The 15,917-nt window shown below is 41.7% G+C and overlaps 1 long non-coding RNA gene across 1 annotated transcript; it reads right to left on the bottom strand.

The window, feature by feature from the left end:
* Positions 1–1,539: 1,539 nt before the first annotated feature.
* LOC140732822 (uncharacterized) lies at positions 1,540–15,514 on the bottom strand. Its single transcript, XR_012100151.1, has 3 exons — positions 15,483–15,514; positions 5,916–6,012; positions 1,540–1,653 (listed from the first exon to the last, which is right to left on the bottom strand). It is a non-coding gene; the product is annotated as an uncharacterized lncRNA (long non-coding RNA).
* Between the last annotated feature and the right edge of the window lie 403 nt (positions 15,515–15,917).

The raw sequence follows: 15,917 nt of genomic DNA, 5'->3' as shown, positions 1-15,917 counted from the left end.
TAAGGAATGCGGTAGAACAGAGGGATCTGGGGATATGGCATCAAAGGTGGAAGGGCGGAAGCAGAAGGAATCTGATAGGAGAGGGAGAGTAAATCATGGAACAAAGAGACAGAGGAAAGGCACCAAAGGGAGACAACAGGCAGGTGAGGAGGACCAGAAAGAGGCCACATTCAGGTTGTACGAGCAACACCTCATATTCCATCTGCGTAGCTTCCAGCCTGATGGCATGAACTCAATTTCTGTAACTTCTCCCCCTTAATTTCTCCCCATCTGTGTGACCCCATTTTGGCTCGAGACACTTGCCCAGTAAATATGAATATGCAAGAATTAGCTTCATTTCCATTAAAATCCAGGGTATTATTTTCCCATTGTTGCCAGCTAGTCCCAATGCCTGTAAAATAAAAATATCTGGAATCAAAAATTAGCTTAATATATCTGATATGACTGGAGAAAATGTAGGAATTTGAATTCTTATTCAGTATTCAATTTTTTTATACTTCTAAGGCAATGTCCATGAGGAAATGATGCAGACGACTTCAGCATTACATAAAATCTCTTAAAATTAGCCTGCAGAAGATCAGTAGTTTATTTGCCTTCCTCTCTGTTAATTGTTTAGTGCTGAAATGCTTGATGTGTAGCTTTTAAAGAAACGTCAGCACTATTAAACTTTAGAGGTAACTATCAAACTTAGTTGCATACAAAATGTGACTGAACAATGGCTTGGCTATTGGAAGATTTTGGGAGATCAGATTAGGAAGAATGATTGATTGGGCTTAATACAGATGAGTTGCTGATTATATATAAATTCTACAGACAATAATACCTCCTTCTTTTCTTAAATTCCTCAACTGAAGTGTTATAGTTCCATGGTCCCTCACCATTTTAGCAAAGCCTCCGATCATGGACTGTGTCATCACTTTTTGCTGGATCAGAAAAGCAGCCAGCATAATAAAAGAACTTTCTCATCTAGTCTTTGTCTCTTCCCCTACTTTCCACTAAGCAAAAGATACAAAAGCATGAGAGCACACACTACCAGGCTGAGAGACAACTTCTATCTCTCTGTTATAAGACTAATGAACATGTCTTGTACATTAAAGATAAACTCATCACCACCTTTACACTTTATCATCTAACTGTGCTGCACTTTCTATGCAACTGTAACACTATATTCTGCATTTCCCTTGTACTACCTCAATGTACTTTATGCTTTGAAGTGATCTGTATGAATGGCGCACAAATTCTCTGGACCTTGGTATATGTGGCAATAATAAACCAATTCTAATTTTGGACATATTGCTGGAATTACAGGAAGATAAATAGCTCCTTTTTACTTATGATGATTTTACTCCCTTTTAGTTCTTTTGGGTGGTGGGGTGAAGGTATGTGATACGTTTCTACCAAAGGAAGTCTATGGTACTCTGTCCCTCTGCCAGCCTGCAGGTCTCCCTTGGGCAAGAAGCTTACCCCCATTCAGTTTCTTGTGAAGCCATAGGATCAGGTGGAGGGCGGTGGTATGTGCAGCTGGTGCATATCACAAGTCCTGGTTATGCGACTACTGTTGCCAGGCAGACAATCTCTGAAGAGCGCTGATAATGGCTAAGGTCACCCGTCTTGTAAAGACACTGTCCAGAAGAAGGCAATGGCAAACGACTTCTGTAGAAAAATTTGCAAAGAACAATCATGGTCATGTAAAGACCATGAGTGCCCACATCATATGACATGGCACATAACAAACAGCTGAACTTTTGAGAATATGGATATTTCTGCCATCCCAAAGACTTTCCATCAGTTACAAGGGTATAAGGAAAACAGCATATTCCTATATCCACCTGGATGATTGAAGACAAACAAAATTCAAGAGAGCAGCTCAAACAGGACAGAGTAGTATACACAATTGGTACCCTTTCCTCAATTGTTACTCTTTCCATGACTCTAATTTCTATTTCTGTTATAATCATACTGCTTACTGTTTCTGTGGTGTATAACAAGGAGGATAATTCAGAATCAGAATCAGGTTTACTGTCACTGCCGAAATTTGTTAACTTAGCAGCAGCAGTTCATTGTTATGCATGATAATATAGAAAGAAAAAGATTAAATAAGGAAATGAACTTCAGTAAGTATATATAAGAGGGCATGTCCTGAGTGATGGGGGTCCTTAATGATGGACGCTGCCTTTCTGAGGCATCGCTTCTTGAAGATGTCTTGGATACAACGGAAGCCAGTACCTAAGAAGGAACTGACTAATTTTACAACTTTCTGTAACTTCCTTTGGTCCTGTGCAGTAGTGCCCCATGCCAGGCAGTGATGCAGCCTGCCAGCATGTTCTGCACGGTACATCTATAGAAGTTTTTGAATATTTTAAGAGACAAACCAAATCTCCTCAAATTCCTAATGAAGTATAGCCGCTGCCTTGCCTTCTTTATAACTGCATTACCATGTTGGGACCAGGTTAGATCCTCAGAGATCCTGACCCCCAGGAACTTGAAACTGCTCACTCTCTCCACTTCTGATCCTTCTATGAGGATTGGTATGTGTTCCCTCGTCTTACCCTTCCTGAAGTCCACGATTAGCTCTTTTGTCTCACTGATGTTGAGTGCAGGATTGTTGCAGTGACATCACTCAACTAGTTTGTATATTGTGCTCCTATATGCCCTCTCATCTCCGTCTGAGATTCTACCAACAATGGTTGTATCATCAGCAAATTTATAGATGGTGTTTGAGCTATGCCTAGTCACACAGCCATAGGTATAGAGAGAGTAGAGCAGTGGGCTAAGCACACACTCCTGAGGTGCGCCAGTGTTGATCATCATTCAGGAGAAGATATCATTACCAATCCATACAGATTGTAGTCTTCCTGTTAGGAAGTCAAGGATCCAATTGCAGAGGGAGGTATAGAGACTCAGGTTCTGTAGCTTATCGATCAGGATTGTGGGAATGATGGTATTTAATGCTGAGATATAGTCAATGAACAGCGTCATGACATAGGTGTTTGTATTGTCCAGGTGGTCTAAAACTGTGTGAAGAGCCATTGAGATTGCATCTGCCATAGACCTATTATGGCGATAGGCAAATTGCAATGGGTCCAGGTCCTTGCTGAGGCAGGAGTTTAGTCTAGCCATGATCAATCTGTCAAAGCATTTCATCACTGTAGATGTGCGTGCTACTGGATGATAGACATTGAGGCAGCTCACACTACTTTTCTTAGGCACTGGTATTAGTGTTGCCTTTCTGAACCAGCTGGGATCTTCTGACTGTAACCTGAGAGGTGGAAAATGTCCTTGAATACTCAAACCAGTTGTTTGGCACAAGTTTTCAGAGCCTTAACCGGTACTCCATTGGGGCTTGTCACCTTGCGAGGGTTCATCCTCCTGAAAGACAGTCTAACCTTGGCCTCTGAGACAGAGATCACAGAGTCACTGGGTGCAGCAGAGATTTTTTTTACAGCTGTAGTTATATTCTCCCTTTCAAAGCGGACAACAGGCTCATGGGAACACCACCACTTGCATATTCCTCTCACTATTCTGATTTGGTAGTATAAAGTCTTTCCTTCACCATTGGAGAACATAATTCCTAGAACTCCCTACTATAACAGTGCTCTAGGGGATACATTCACTAGAAGAGCTACAGGACTTCAATAATGTAGCTCATTGACATTCTATAGACATAAAGTTTATCTTGCCAGTAAGATCCCAGACTTGAATTACTCCAATGATATTAATATTGTTACTGAAAGTGGAAAGTTCCATTAACATCTCTATTATCATCCAGTAACTCTCATGATAGATATAACTCATTTAATAGAAATCTCCCCTCTGAATCAGAATATATTGTGTTTAATAATCTTCTCAGGAAAATGCAGGCTGAACTCCCAGTACATTAGCAAGTTACCAAGGGACAATGATCTTTTGAAGATAAATTAAACTGAGGTCTCTATCTGTCAGGTGCATGTAAAATATCTTGTGACATTCTCTCAAAAAAGTGTAGGTGAGTTAACAAAAGTGCTATAACTAGTATTTACCTCTCGGTCAGAATCACTTAAACAAATTAACCAAGTAGATTAGAGTGCAAATTAATTGTTCCCCTATTTCCTACACAATAACAATGACTGAACATCGGAAAGTACTGAAAATTGCTACGATCACCCCACTCTCATGCAAGTAGGTGAAAATACTTCACTTTTCTTTGAAGCACTATATAAAGCCTTAGATTTTGTTTTCCATGTACTCTGTGTAAAGACATTTCATTTTGGTTTAATTGTCAAGAGATGTGCATCTGTCTGTAAAAATAACAAAACGTGTCAGTGTATTCACAGTGGATCTAGGTTATCAGATGTTGTAATGTTTCTGGATATATGAAAATGAAATGGTTAGTGTTGGAAGCTGGTAAAATTCAGCAATCATTATAAATTGCTGTTCTGCTGAATTTCTCTTGCTTTCATTTATAATTCAGCCTTCACTTATAAGAACTATAAAAGGGATCAAAAGGTAATGATTTAATTTAATTCAAAAACTCCTTAATATAAAAGGATAGCATTTTGACAAACTGATGATAGATTTTATAATATGATAAAATTGTCTCATTACTATATGATTTAATCTAAGGGTAAATCAGACCACTTTTGGCTTCCAGTTCACTGTAGGCAACAAACAAATAATAATAAAGAGAACCATCACTCTTTGACTTCCCATATACTGCGTAAAAAATAAATATATTCTGAAACTAACATAGAAAATTAAGAATGATATATTATTTTGACATAATTAATTTTCCTTTGTTTGGCCACTGTGTTAACTTACTTACTTCTCCACAATTCAGATTGAAGTCTGAGATTATTTTTGTATTTATTGCAAATTGAATATCTGTTCCAAATTTCTGGCCTGGCATAGTTATTGTTTTATATTCAGAATAGCCAGAATGATTCCCCATTCACAGTCTTTTCATCTTACTTTTGGGAATCTACCTGTGCTGGTCCATATACAATTATAGTCCAAGAAGCCTTGGGGCTTAAACATCGAACCCTCTTGGAACATGAAGCCTCCTCTCATACACTTCCCATTCTTACAGACTGTCTCAGCTAATCCTAATAATGCACTTCGAACTGCATTGAATTATTAATTGAAGATTACATTGGATGCCATCCATGTTTTCTTATCAACCATTGCTGATAAGTGCAGGCTGCTCTCCATAATGAAATATCGATAAAATGCAAAAGAGAAAGTTTTTATTCAATGATCCTGTGATTCCCACATACTATGAAGGAAAGCTCACTTGTTCTCCTTCTGCAGTACCTGATGACATTCCTTTGAAGGAGCTAAGGCTATCTAGGAACTGGTGTTTGCACAGGCATGGCTAATGTGTTGTGAATAAATTTATTTTATTTTAGCTTTTATTGTCATCTTTCAAAATAGGTTACCTTAATGTTAATTTCATATAATCATTGAAGTCACCCCACCGCCATCACTATGACAACTGAAGGTAACTGTACATACCAGATTGTCACTTCAATAATCAGACATATGAATTAATTCAACATTTACCAATATAACTCACTGTGGTGTGATGTGCTTGAACCCAAATAAAGGACAACACTTGTTTGCATAAGCCAGTTTCATGTAAAAGACTACTGGATATGGTGAAGTTCAAATAAAATTTAACACATTGCAGGGACAGATGGTTTTCACAGCTAATTAAACAGATTGCAGTACTTTATTGTAAGCAGCAGATGGACAAGTCCACCATGTAGGTGTGTGGCAGCCTAACACCGTTTTTAAAGAGGAAGAGCAGTTCATTGCAGTATCAGTATCATTTGCAGTTGGGCCTTACATGTAACTTTCATTTGCTCAGAGGAAATCGATGAGTCTACACTACTGCTTTGAGTCAGTAGACTGGTTCATTTCAAAGGCAGGCCACTCACCTGAGATGAGTATGTCACCACTGTCATGGACTTCATCAGCAAGTGTGCAGTGGGCTGTATACCTCAGAGGTCAATCCAGGACTTCCCAAACTGGAAACTATGGTATAAGCAAGAGAAAATAGTCATGAAGATCTGGGCTGTGATCCACAAGGCTACATCCTCAGCCCTTTACTCTTTTTCCTATACATCGGATGTTCCCAAACGTTTTCATGCCATGGACCAATACCATTATGCAAGGCGTCCTTCCACCCCAGGTTGGGAATCTCTGCAATACACTCAAGATTGGTTGGTCAGTTTGTGCTCTAACATCATCTACAAGTTTGAAGAAATACCATTGTAGTGAGCTGTAACTCAAATAACGATGTGTTGGAGTGCAGAAAATGGATAGAAAGCTGAGTGACATGTTGTCATGACAACAGGTTTTCCCTCAATGTCAGCAAAACAGTAGAGCGAGCCATTGACTTCAGGAATGGAGGGGAGTGCACATGTTTCTGTTCACATCAGTCGTGCTGGGGCTAAGAAGGCAGAAAGCTTCAGCTTTGTATGCATCACACAAAACCTGTACAGGTCCAACCACATTGGTGCCACAGCCAAGAGAGCTTACCACGCCTGTACTTCCTCAGGAGGCTAAATGAATGTAGATATCCTCTTTGACCCTCACCATTTTTTATCTTGAAAAGCATCTTATCTGGAAGTACCATAGCTCAGTGTGGCAACTAGTCTGACCGGGACCATAATACACCACAGAGAGTTGTGGACACAGCTCAATTCATTACAGAAACAAACCTTTCCTTTGTAGACTCTGTCTACACTTCTCAGTGCCTCAGTAATGCTGCCAGTGTAATCAAATGCACCAACCATCCTTGGGATTCTCTCTTTAATCTCCTCCCATCAGGCAGAAGATAAAACACCCGTAAACAAGTACCACCAGGCTCAAGGGCAGCTTCTATCCAACTGTTGTAAGAGTATTGAGCAGTCCCCGAACTTTTGAAGGGCTTGTTACTGTGTTATGAATCTATGTAACAATAATCAAGGAATTCACTTTACCAATTTACCAACTTACAGGCAAATGGACACTTTCGGATGTCTGAATTGTGTAATGGAGCTTCGGCCTAATTTAAATAAATATCATGGTCTTAATGAGTACTATGTCTTACAGAGAACCAAGACCCAAGTGCTCTTGTAGGTTTTCACAAATAAAATGGCAGAGGAGTTTTACGTTTCAGGAAAGCCGTAGCAACTCACTTATTGAACACCAAAAACACAAGCTCAAAAGTGCGCTTAAAAACCTTTACGTAATGACTTCACCATATCAGACCAGCTTCTTAGAGTGAAACTGTAACTCAATGTCGGTGGTTGTGAATTATGTACATTTCCACTAATTATGTTACCCTACAGCCCCCACCCCCGGAATTCACTAAAACTGGTGTTGTGAGTCTGTCCGGAGCCCGGCTCAGGTCCTACGATCCAAGAGTGGGGGAACAGCAGATGCCTCTGGCTCATCCAGAGGTGCATTGACACACTCATGTCATGTCATGACCACAGAAATGGTAACAGAACACCCCAAATCTTGGTGGGCCGGTTTAAGGCGATCTACCAAAATATGTTCAGGTTTATCCCCCTTATCTATGACAAGATTCTTTCCTCCCCATTCCTAATCACGGAACAGGACATTGTAAGGGGGCCTAAAGGGATGTTGCTGTGCATCATGGTGAACTAAAATAAACGAGGCAGAATGTAGGGCAACAGGAACCCAAGAGAGCTGTACGCCATGATGGGAAGTAGGAATAGGGGAAAAGGAATTGAATTTACTGAGGAGGATGGAACTCTGTTGAGAGGCCAACCAGCCAGATGTGGAGTCAGGAATGAAGTCACCTGGCACTCGAAATGGCTGCCCGTATACCAACTCAGCTGCAGGCATCTGCATGTCCTCTTTTGGAGTTTATTCTGAACCCCAGCAGGACCCATGGGAGATGATGATGCCAACTCTTATCAGTCAGTGGGGCTCTCGGAGCAGCCTTTAAGGAGCGGTGAAACCGCTCACGTAGGCCATTGGACTGCAGGTGATATGCTAGGGTGTGATAGAAACAGAGAAACATAGAAAACCTACAGCACAATACAGGCTCTTTGGCCCACAATGCTGTACCAAACATGTACTTACTTTAGAAATTACCTAGGGTTACCCTTAACCCTCTATTTTTCTAAGCTCCATGTACCTATCCAGGAGCCTCTTAAAGGACCCTATTGTATCTGCAATAGCCTAATGCTGAGGTTCTGGGCCATCGTAGTCCAGAGGATTTGATAGGTCAGAGGAAATATCAGATAGGGTGCCAAACTGAGCAACCCAGGTGCTGTTGAGCACTTGAGTCTGCAGCCATCACTGATACTAGTGGGATGACCTCTTGCCACCTGGTGGTACAGTCCGCCATGGTGAGGAGGTGCGTGAAGGGGGAACGAAGACTAACAAGGTCCAGACTGACATAGTCAAACCGTCACTCAGGGATCTCGAAAGGTGCCAATGGCGCCTGAACATGATGGTTAATTTATGCCTACTGGCACTCCACACAGACCGCAGTCCAATTACACACATCCTTTCGAAGGCTACACGACACAATCTTTCGTGCAACCAGATTTTGTGAGGCTTTCTGGCCCAGACTTGAGAGGCCATGTATGGAGTCAAAAGCACCATGCCTCCAGTTTGCAGGCATGATGGGGCGAGGGTGGCAGGTTGAGATGTCGCACAGGGGAGAAACCTCAGCTTCCCTGAACTTAATGTCGGCCGACCACAGGCCCGCAGCTGCTCTGTAAGCCTGAAACTCTGGATCGTCAGCTTGGTCAGCTCCCATGCCAGCATAGTCAACCCCTATGTGTATGGCCTCAATGGCTGGTTGTGAGAGGCAATCAGCCACGACATCATTTTTCCCCTTGATATGTTGTATATCAGTCGTAAACTCGGATCTGTAGGCCAGGAGGCATTGCTGCTGTGCAGGCCAAGGGTCTGATATTTTGACCATCATGTGCACAAGGGGTTTGTGATCAACAAACACTGTGAAATGGTGACCCTCTAAAAGAAAAGGACAATAGTGGACAGTCACACAGAGACCAAGAAGCTCACGGTCAGACGTGACGTACTTCCTTTCAGGGGGGATGAAGCTGGCGGCTGAAAAAGGCGAGCAGCTGTCACATGCTTTTGACCAATTGTTCGTGCACAGCACCTGCAGTGTAGTCTGAAGCATCAAGTAGTAATGGCTGTGGGTGCGTAAGAGCAAGGGTCATGTAAGAAAGAGATCGTTTGGTATCATCGAATGCCCTGGTCATGTCTGCTGACCAGTCAAGCATGTGATTATGGGTATTGCCTTTAAGCGCACTGTACAGCACTGTAAGTTCTGCAGCTCACAGAATGAAGCAGAGATATAAATTCATCATGCTTAAAAACTCCTGCAGTTGTTTTTAGTAATGGGAGCAGTGTCTACTTTGATGGGAGCAGCTTCACACCTTATGTGGAGATGCGATGACCGAGATAGTCAATGGTTGACAACCCAGACTGGCATTTAGCATGGTTAATGATCAAACCATGTTGGCTTTAGCACTGGAGATGTGTGCAGAGATGAGATACGTGTTCGGATTTAGATGCATTGGTGACAAGTATGTCATCCAGGTAAACACAAAGAAAATCTAAGTCTTTTAATACGGAGTCCATCAGCCTTTGGAAAGTCTGTGCAGCATTTTTCAGCCTAAATGGCACGCACAGAAACTCAAAAAGGCCAAATGAGGTTATTAGAGATGTTTTGGGAATGTCCTCTGAGCACACAGGCACCTGATGTAGCCCTAACTAAATTGACTTTGGAAAAAAACTGACTTTCCAGCTGAACGAGTTGGATGTGTTGAACTGGGTAGCAATCGGGGGTACTAAGACATCAGTAATCGCCACATGGGGGGCAATCACCGCTGGAGTTAGGGACCATATGGAAGGGTGAACCCCAGAGGCTATTTGATCAGCATACAACATCTTTCCATGTTGGTAAACTCAGCCTTCGCAGTTGCCAGCTTTTCGTGGTCCAATATACGCATGCAGGCATGGACTGGTCGGCCAGTTGTGGCAATGTGGTGCTTGACCCCATGCTTTGTGACTGTAGTGGAGAATGTGGGCTTGGTGAGGTTTGAAATTTGCCCAGCAGTTGAATAAACTCACATGTGAGTTTTGACAGAGTTGTTGTGGGGAACTTGCATGGGGAGGAGGGTTATGACCCAAAGTCCTTGACATCCACAAGCCAACAGTTCTTTGGATCGACCAGCAGTCCTTGGACACACCGGAAATCTGCACCACGCAGAGGTCTAGCCACTTTAGCCAGGACGAAGTCCTATCTGTAACGTCACCCACTGAAGCAGAGTGTCATCTGTCTTGCTGCCATTGGTGGCCTCCAGCAAGGATCCATTACTCTTTGTCTCAGATCAATAGACAATGCCTGCAGCACACTCACTTGAGCACCAAGGTCACACAAGAAGTGTCACCATGGGAGGGTGTCGGTAATGTACAGTAGACAACCCCGGTAGCTGGAGCCCACGATGTTCACAGACCTCTGATGGCCTGATGCACTGGCTCACTTGAAGCTGCAAGATGGTTGGCACTTCCTGGCATTCCTACCAGAACAAGCAGGTAAAAGCACAGGTCCACAGTCATCTGTTTTGCAGCTGCAGGTGTCCTTATGTTGGGGGCCTTGCTGACTGGGCTTATTGAGATAGAGAAAGGAGGAGGAATGATGTACAGTCAGCCCAGCTGACTGTAGACATCAACCATTTTAGCAAGCTCCCTATGGTCCATCATGGGTACATTAGCAAGTGCTATATGAACTGGATCAGGCATTTGCTGCATGAAGTGTTCCTTAAAGTAAAACAAGGATGGAGATTTCCCAGGAGTGACATCATGTGGTCCGTTAGCTCCGAAGGCTTACTATCAACGAGGTCAGGCAAGGAGGGCAACTGTTTGGCGCGTTGAGACTCCGATAGTCCAAAAGTCTGTAGAAGATGAGTTTTCAGCAGTTGGTATTTATCATGTTCAGGCGGGTGTTCTAGTAGACTCACCACTCCCGCAGCCAGGGAGTTGCTAAGCAACACTACCACATAGAAATGTTTGGTGTTGTTGGCCGAGATTTCTCAAAACGTGAATTGAGCCTCTGCTTGCATGAACCAAGCAACAACGTTTTGCTCCCAAAACTCCGGTAATTTCAAAGTGATTGCGTTGACCGACACGTTGAATAACTCTGGAATTGTCCTAGAGCTTCAGGGTCACCAATGTAGTTTTCTTTTCATAAATAAAATGGCATTTTATGTTTCAAAAAAGCCAGTGCAACTCATTTATTGAACACCAAAAAGCTGAACTCAAAAGTGCACTAAAACCCTTCATCACATCAGACCAGCCACTTAAAGTAAAATCCCAACTCAATGTTGGTGCTTGTGAATTATCTACATGTAATGCCCTGGGTAAGATTTCTACTACTACGCTTTGATGTATTTTTATTTTAACAGTTTTTTTTGTAAAAGCAAAGTGCCCTGTTCGTAAGAATGTTTTGGCTTCGGCTCAAGATAAGGAGCCATGTCGTCCAACTTGGGAATGTAGTGTCAGCCAATCGTGGGTTGTCTTGCTGCGTGTCATATCTCTCTGAGAGTGCTGTGTGGGAGCAGATTTCTAAAGGACCGCGGTCAGGTTTGGGGTCTATGTTTTGGCCAGGAGTTCTGGAACAGGCGCAAGGGATGATGCCTTTTTGAGTTCAAAGAAGAGTCAACGTTGTAAGAAATGCTTTGTGCAGATGAATGGCTCCAAAGAGGAAGGGCCAATACTCCCGAAAGATCCAGTTTCGTTCAAGATGGTCTTTGAGGGAAATTTGGACTGTGGCGGGTGCCTTCTCACAGACTGTGGGTCCAATGCATGACTAAAGTGATTGTGGTGAACTACATATACCTGTCTGGACATGCCCCCTGCTGACTGCTCCTGTGGCTCCTCCCACAGACCCCTGCTGACTGCTCCTGTGGCTCCTCCCACAGACCCCTGCTGACTGCTCCTGTGGCTCCTCCCACAGACCCCTGTATAAAGGTGATTGAGGTCTGAGCCCGGCCTCTCTGTCTCCAGGATGTAGTATGGTGGTCAACCACTGCTTGTTCCTTCTTCCAGTTAATAAAAGCCAATATCTTGCTTCTACGTCTCAGAGAGAGTTATTGATGGTGCATCAGTGATACACCCCACTATTCCAGAAATGAACAACAAAGTTTATGTGCAAATTTAGACTGGCTGAACTGTAGTGGGCCCTTCTAATTTTCATTTATTTTTCTGTACCTCTTTACTAAAGATGAAAATTTGATAAATATATTTCTTTTGTAGTTTTAAACTGATGTACGATCTGTTAATTATCTGGCAAACAATACTTTGCATGGAGCAGTATTCACACAGCATTTGCTACAATCTATGTTCCTCCCCAGAACATCCCAACTTTCTTGTTTGGTTGAATCCAAATCATACCCGACCCTAGATATATATTGTGTATGAAAGATGTCCTTCTCATCTCTGAGTCACGTGGTTGTTAGCAGAGTTAGCTAATGAGCCAAGTTTATACATGAGCCAGGTGAGGGTTGCCATCGATTTCATTACCCTACACTCCTATGTTATTTTAAGTGTTGTGTAGGCCTCATGCTTCTCCAGTCATTCATAGCAGTAGCGTAACAGTAGTGCCAGATATTGAAGGGTTCAGGGGAAGGGAAGGGAGGGCAGTTTCTATTACAGGGGAGAAGGTGCTCAAAAAGCTGAAAGACTGAAGGGAACATAAGTCACCCAGGCCAGATGAACTGCACTCCAAAGTTGTGAAAGAGGTAGCAGTAGAGGTTGTGGAGGCATTGGTAATGATCTTCCAAAAATCATTGGACTCTGGCATGGTGGCAGAGGACTGGAAAATTGCAAATGTCACTCCACTCTTTAAGAAAGGAGGAAGGCAGCAAAAAGGAAATTATAGACCAGTTACCCTGACCTTGGTGGTTGGGAAGATGTTGGAGTTAATTGTTAAGGATGAGGTTATGGGGTACTTGGTGACACAAGACAAAATGGGACAAAGTCAGCATGGTTTCCGTCAGGGAAAATTTTGCCTGATAAACCTATTGGAAGTCTTTGAGGAGATTACATGTAGGATAGATAAAGAGGATGCAGTGATGTTGTATATTTGGACTTTCAGAAGGCCTTTGACAAGGTGCCACACAAGAGGCTGCTTACCTAGTTAAGAATTCATGTTATTACAGGAAAGTTACTAACATGGTTAGAGTGTTGGCTGATTGGCAGAAGGTAGCAAATGGGAATAAAAGAATCCTTTTCTGGTTAGCAACCGGTGACTAGTGGTGTTCTACAGGGGTGGATGTTAGGACCACTTCTTTTTATGCTGTATATCAATGATTTAGATGATGGAATAGAGGGTATTGTTGCCAAGTTGACAGATGATATGAAGATTGGTGGAGGGGCAGGTAGTGTTGAGGGAACAGGTAGAATGCAGAAGGATTTAGACAGATTAGGAGAATGGGCAAGAAAGTGGCAAATAAATTATAATGTTAGAAAATGCACAGTCATGCACTTTGGTAGAAATAAATGTTCAGACTATTTTCTAAATGGGAAGAAAATCCAAAAATTTGAGATGCAAATGGACTTGGTAGTCCTTGTGCCAAACACCCTGAAGGTTAATTTGTAGGTAGAGTCAGAGGTGAGGAAGGCAAATGCAATGTGAGCATTCATTTCAAAAAGTCCAGAATACAAGAGCAGGGATGCGATGCTGAGGCTTTATAAGGTACTGGTGATGCCTCACCTTGAGTATCATGAACAGTTTTGGGCTTCTCATCTGAGAAAAGATGTGCTGGCATTGGAGAGGGTTCAGAGGAGGTTCACAAGGATGATTCCGAGAGTGAAAGGGTTATCATACAAGGAATGTTTGATGCTCTGGGTCTGTACCCGCTGGAATTTAGAAAGATGGGGATCTCATTGAAACATTTCAAATGTTGAAATGCCTAGACAGAGTAGATGTGGAAAGGTTATTTCCCCTGATGGAGGAGTCTAGGACAAGAAGGCACGGCCTCAGGATAGAGAAGTTTCCATTTAAAACAGAGATGTGGGGAAATTTCTTTAGCCAGAGGTGGGTGAATTTGTGGAATTTATTGTCACAATCAGCTGTGGAGGCCAGGTCATTGGGTGTATTTAAGGCAGAGTTTGATAGGTTCTTGATTAGACAGGGCATCAAAGGTTACAGGGAGAAGGCTGGGGAGTGAGTCTAGGGAGAGAAGAAAAGGATCAGCCATGATTGAAGGCAGGGAGGACTTGATGGACCAAATGGCCTAATTCTACTCCTATATCTTATGGTCTTATGCTTCTGATGCCGTCACAGTTGCTAACATTTCAGGATTGGTCTATTGCCTATTGGAACAGAATATTTAATTCTGGAATAATTTATAGTGCCATTTCAAAAAGGTACTTACTTTTCATTTTCTTTGGCCAAATATTTGTTTCATTTGCAAATATATGTTCCTTGGTCACCTGTTTGCTTGTTAATAAGTATGTGAAAGAATCAAAATTGGGTAATGAAGATTCACTTAATTTTCCAACAGCAAGAGAAGGCATGGTGCCATGAGATGAACTGGCTGGGAAATCAATATAGGAGAACGGGGCAGGTCTGTCAGTGGGGCAATGTTGCATCATAAAGCTTCCAGGAGTACTTTATTCCTGACATGGGAAACTCAAGTGTTATAGACCTTAGCATCAGTCTCTGATCTAGAAACTAGTTTGCCACATCTGTTCTTTCTCACAGTTCCTCTGGCGATGTTCCTAGATGTATAGCTATGTTTTCATTGTGCTTATGTTTACATTTAAACCAAGGAATTAGTGTGACTACATTTTGATTATGTGTTCAATTGATTTGCTCCTACGGGTCTGCATAATCTAATGTTTAATTTATACAGTTTTTGCTTCCAATACGATTGGATCTACAATGCTTTTATTGTAATGGATGCTAGAAGTCCAAAAACAAAAAGGGAGAATGCTGGGTGGACTCAGTAAGTAAGAAAGCACAGTGGAGAGAGAGTCAGAGAGAAAACACTCTATCAAATTACTTCAACAAAATTTACCTTGAATAAATCCATGCTGCATTTCACTTATGAATTTTTATTTGTCCAACTGATAGATAATTCTAACTCAAATTATAATTTCTAAAACGTTCCCCTCACCAAGGTGTATTTTGGATAATAGTTTCTTTAACCATGCTGGAGTGAATTTGTCTAAGATGGCAGATTGAGCATATTATCAAATGCAGGATCCATAAACCGCCTGCTGTAATCACTTGATCCACAGAATCTTTTTATCTTTATTTTTAATTATCTCAATGTTTGATTATCCTACCCACACAAGTTTATCTGGGCAAGTTAGAGTCCTTCAGGAATTGAAGTCAAAACCACTTGCCTCAACTAAACCTTCAATGAAGCCAAATCAAATAATTCTTTGTTCAGAGCACTTTTATTCTATCAAACACAAAAGTTCCCAAGATTACTCACCAATAACTTTTTATGTCTGCATTGGAGATGCTTTAGAGCAATAGGAAAGAAAATTATTGGATAACTGTTAATAGTTAATCTGATGTATGTCAGTTAGTCATTTCTCAGAAACCTTTGGCTGAGCTTGAAACATTGACCGAAGAATGGACTTCGGCATGTTTATAATAATTAACAAACATGGTAAAGTCAAAGATACTATGCAGTTGAATGCAGGAAATGAAAGCTTTATTTTATCCATGGAAAGTAAGACAGTTTCTTGAAACACTTCTGGAAGTTCTCTCTGTATTTCAGTGTTTTTTTAATAGAATCATTTATTCTTAAACTTGTTCAGGCAGAATGATTACCGTAAGTTAAAAGCAGCATCAATTTGTATTTATCTAAAAATAGTCCAATGTAACAAAATGTCTCAAGACATGTCATACTGCAAATAAAATT

The sequence above is a fragment of the Hemitrygon akajei genome, chromosome 9 (assembly GCF_048418815.1).
Source record: "Hemitrygon akajei chromosome 9, sHemAka1.3, whole genome shotgun sequence".
In the NCBI taxonomy this organism is placed as follows: Eukaryota; Metazoa; Chordata; class Chondrichthyes; order Myliobatiformes; family Dasyatidae; genus Hemitrygon; species Hemitrygon akajei.
Note: the sequence above shows the minus strand (reverse complement) of the source record. Positions and strands in the feature narration are given on the sequence as shown.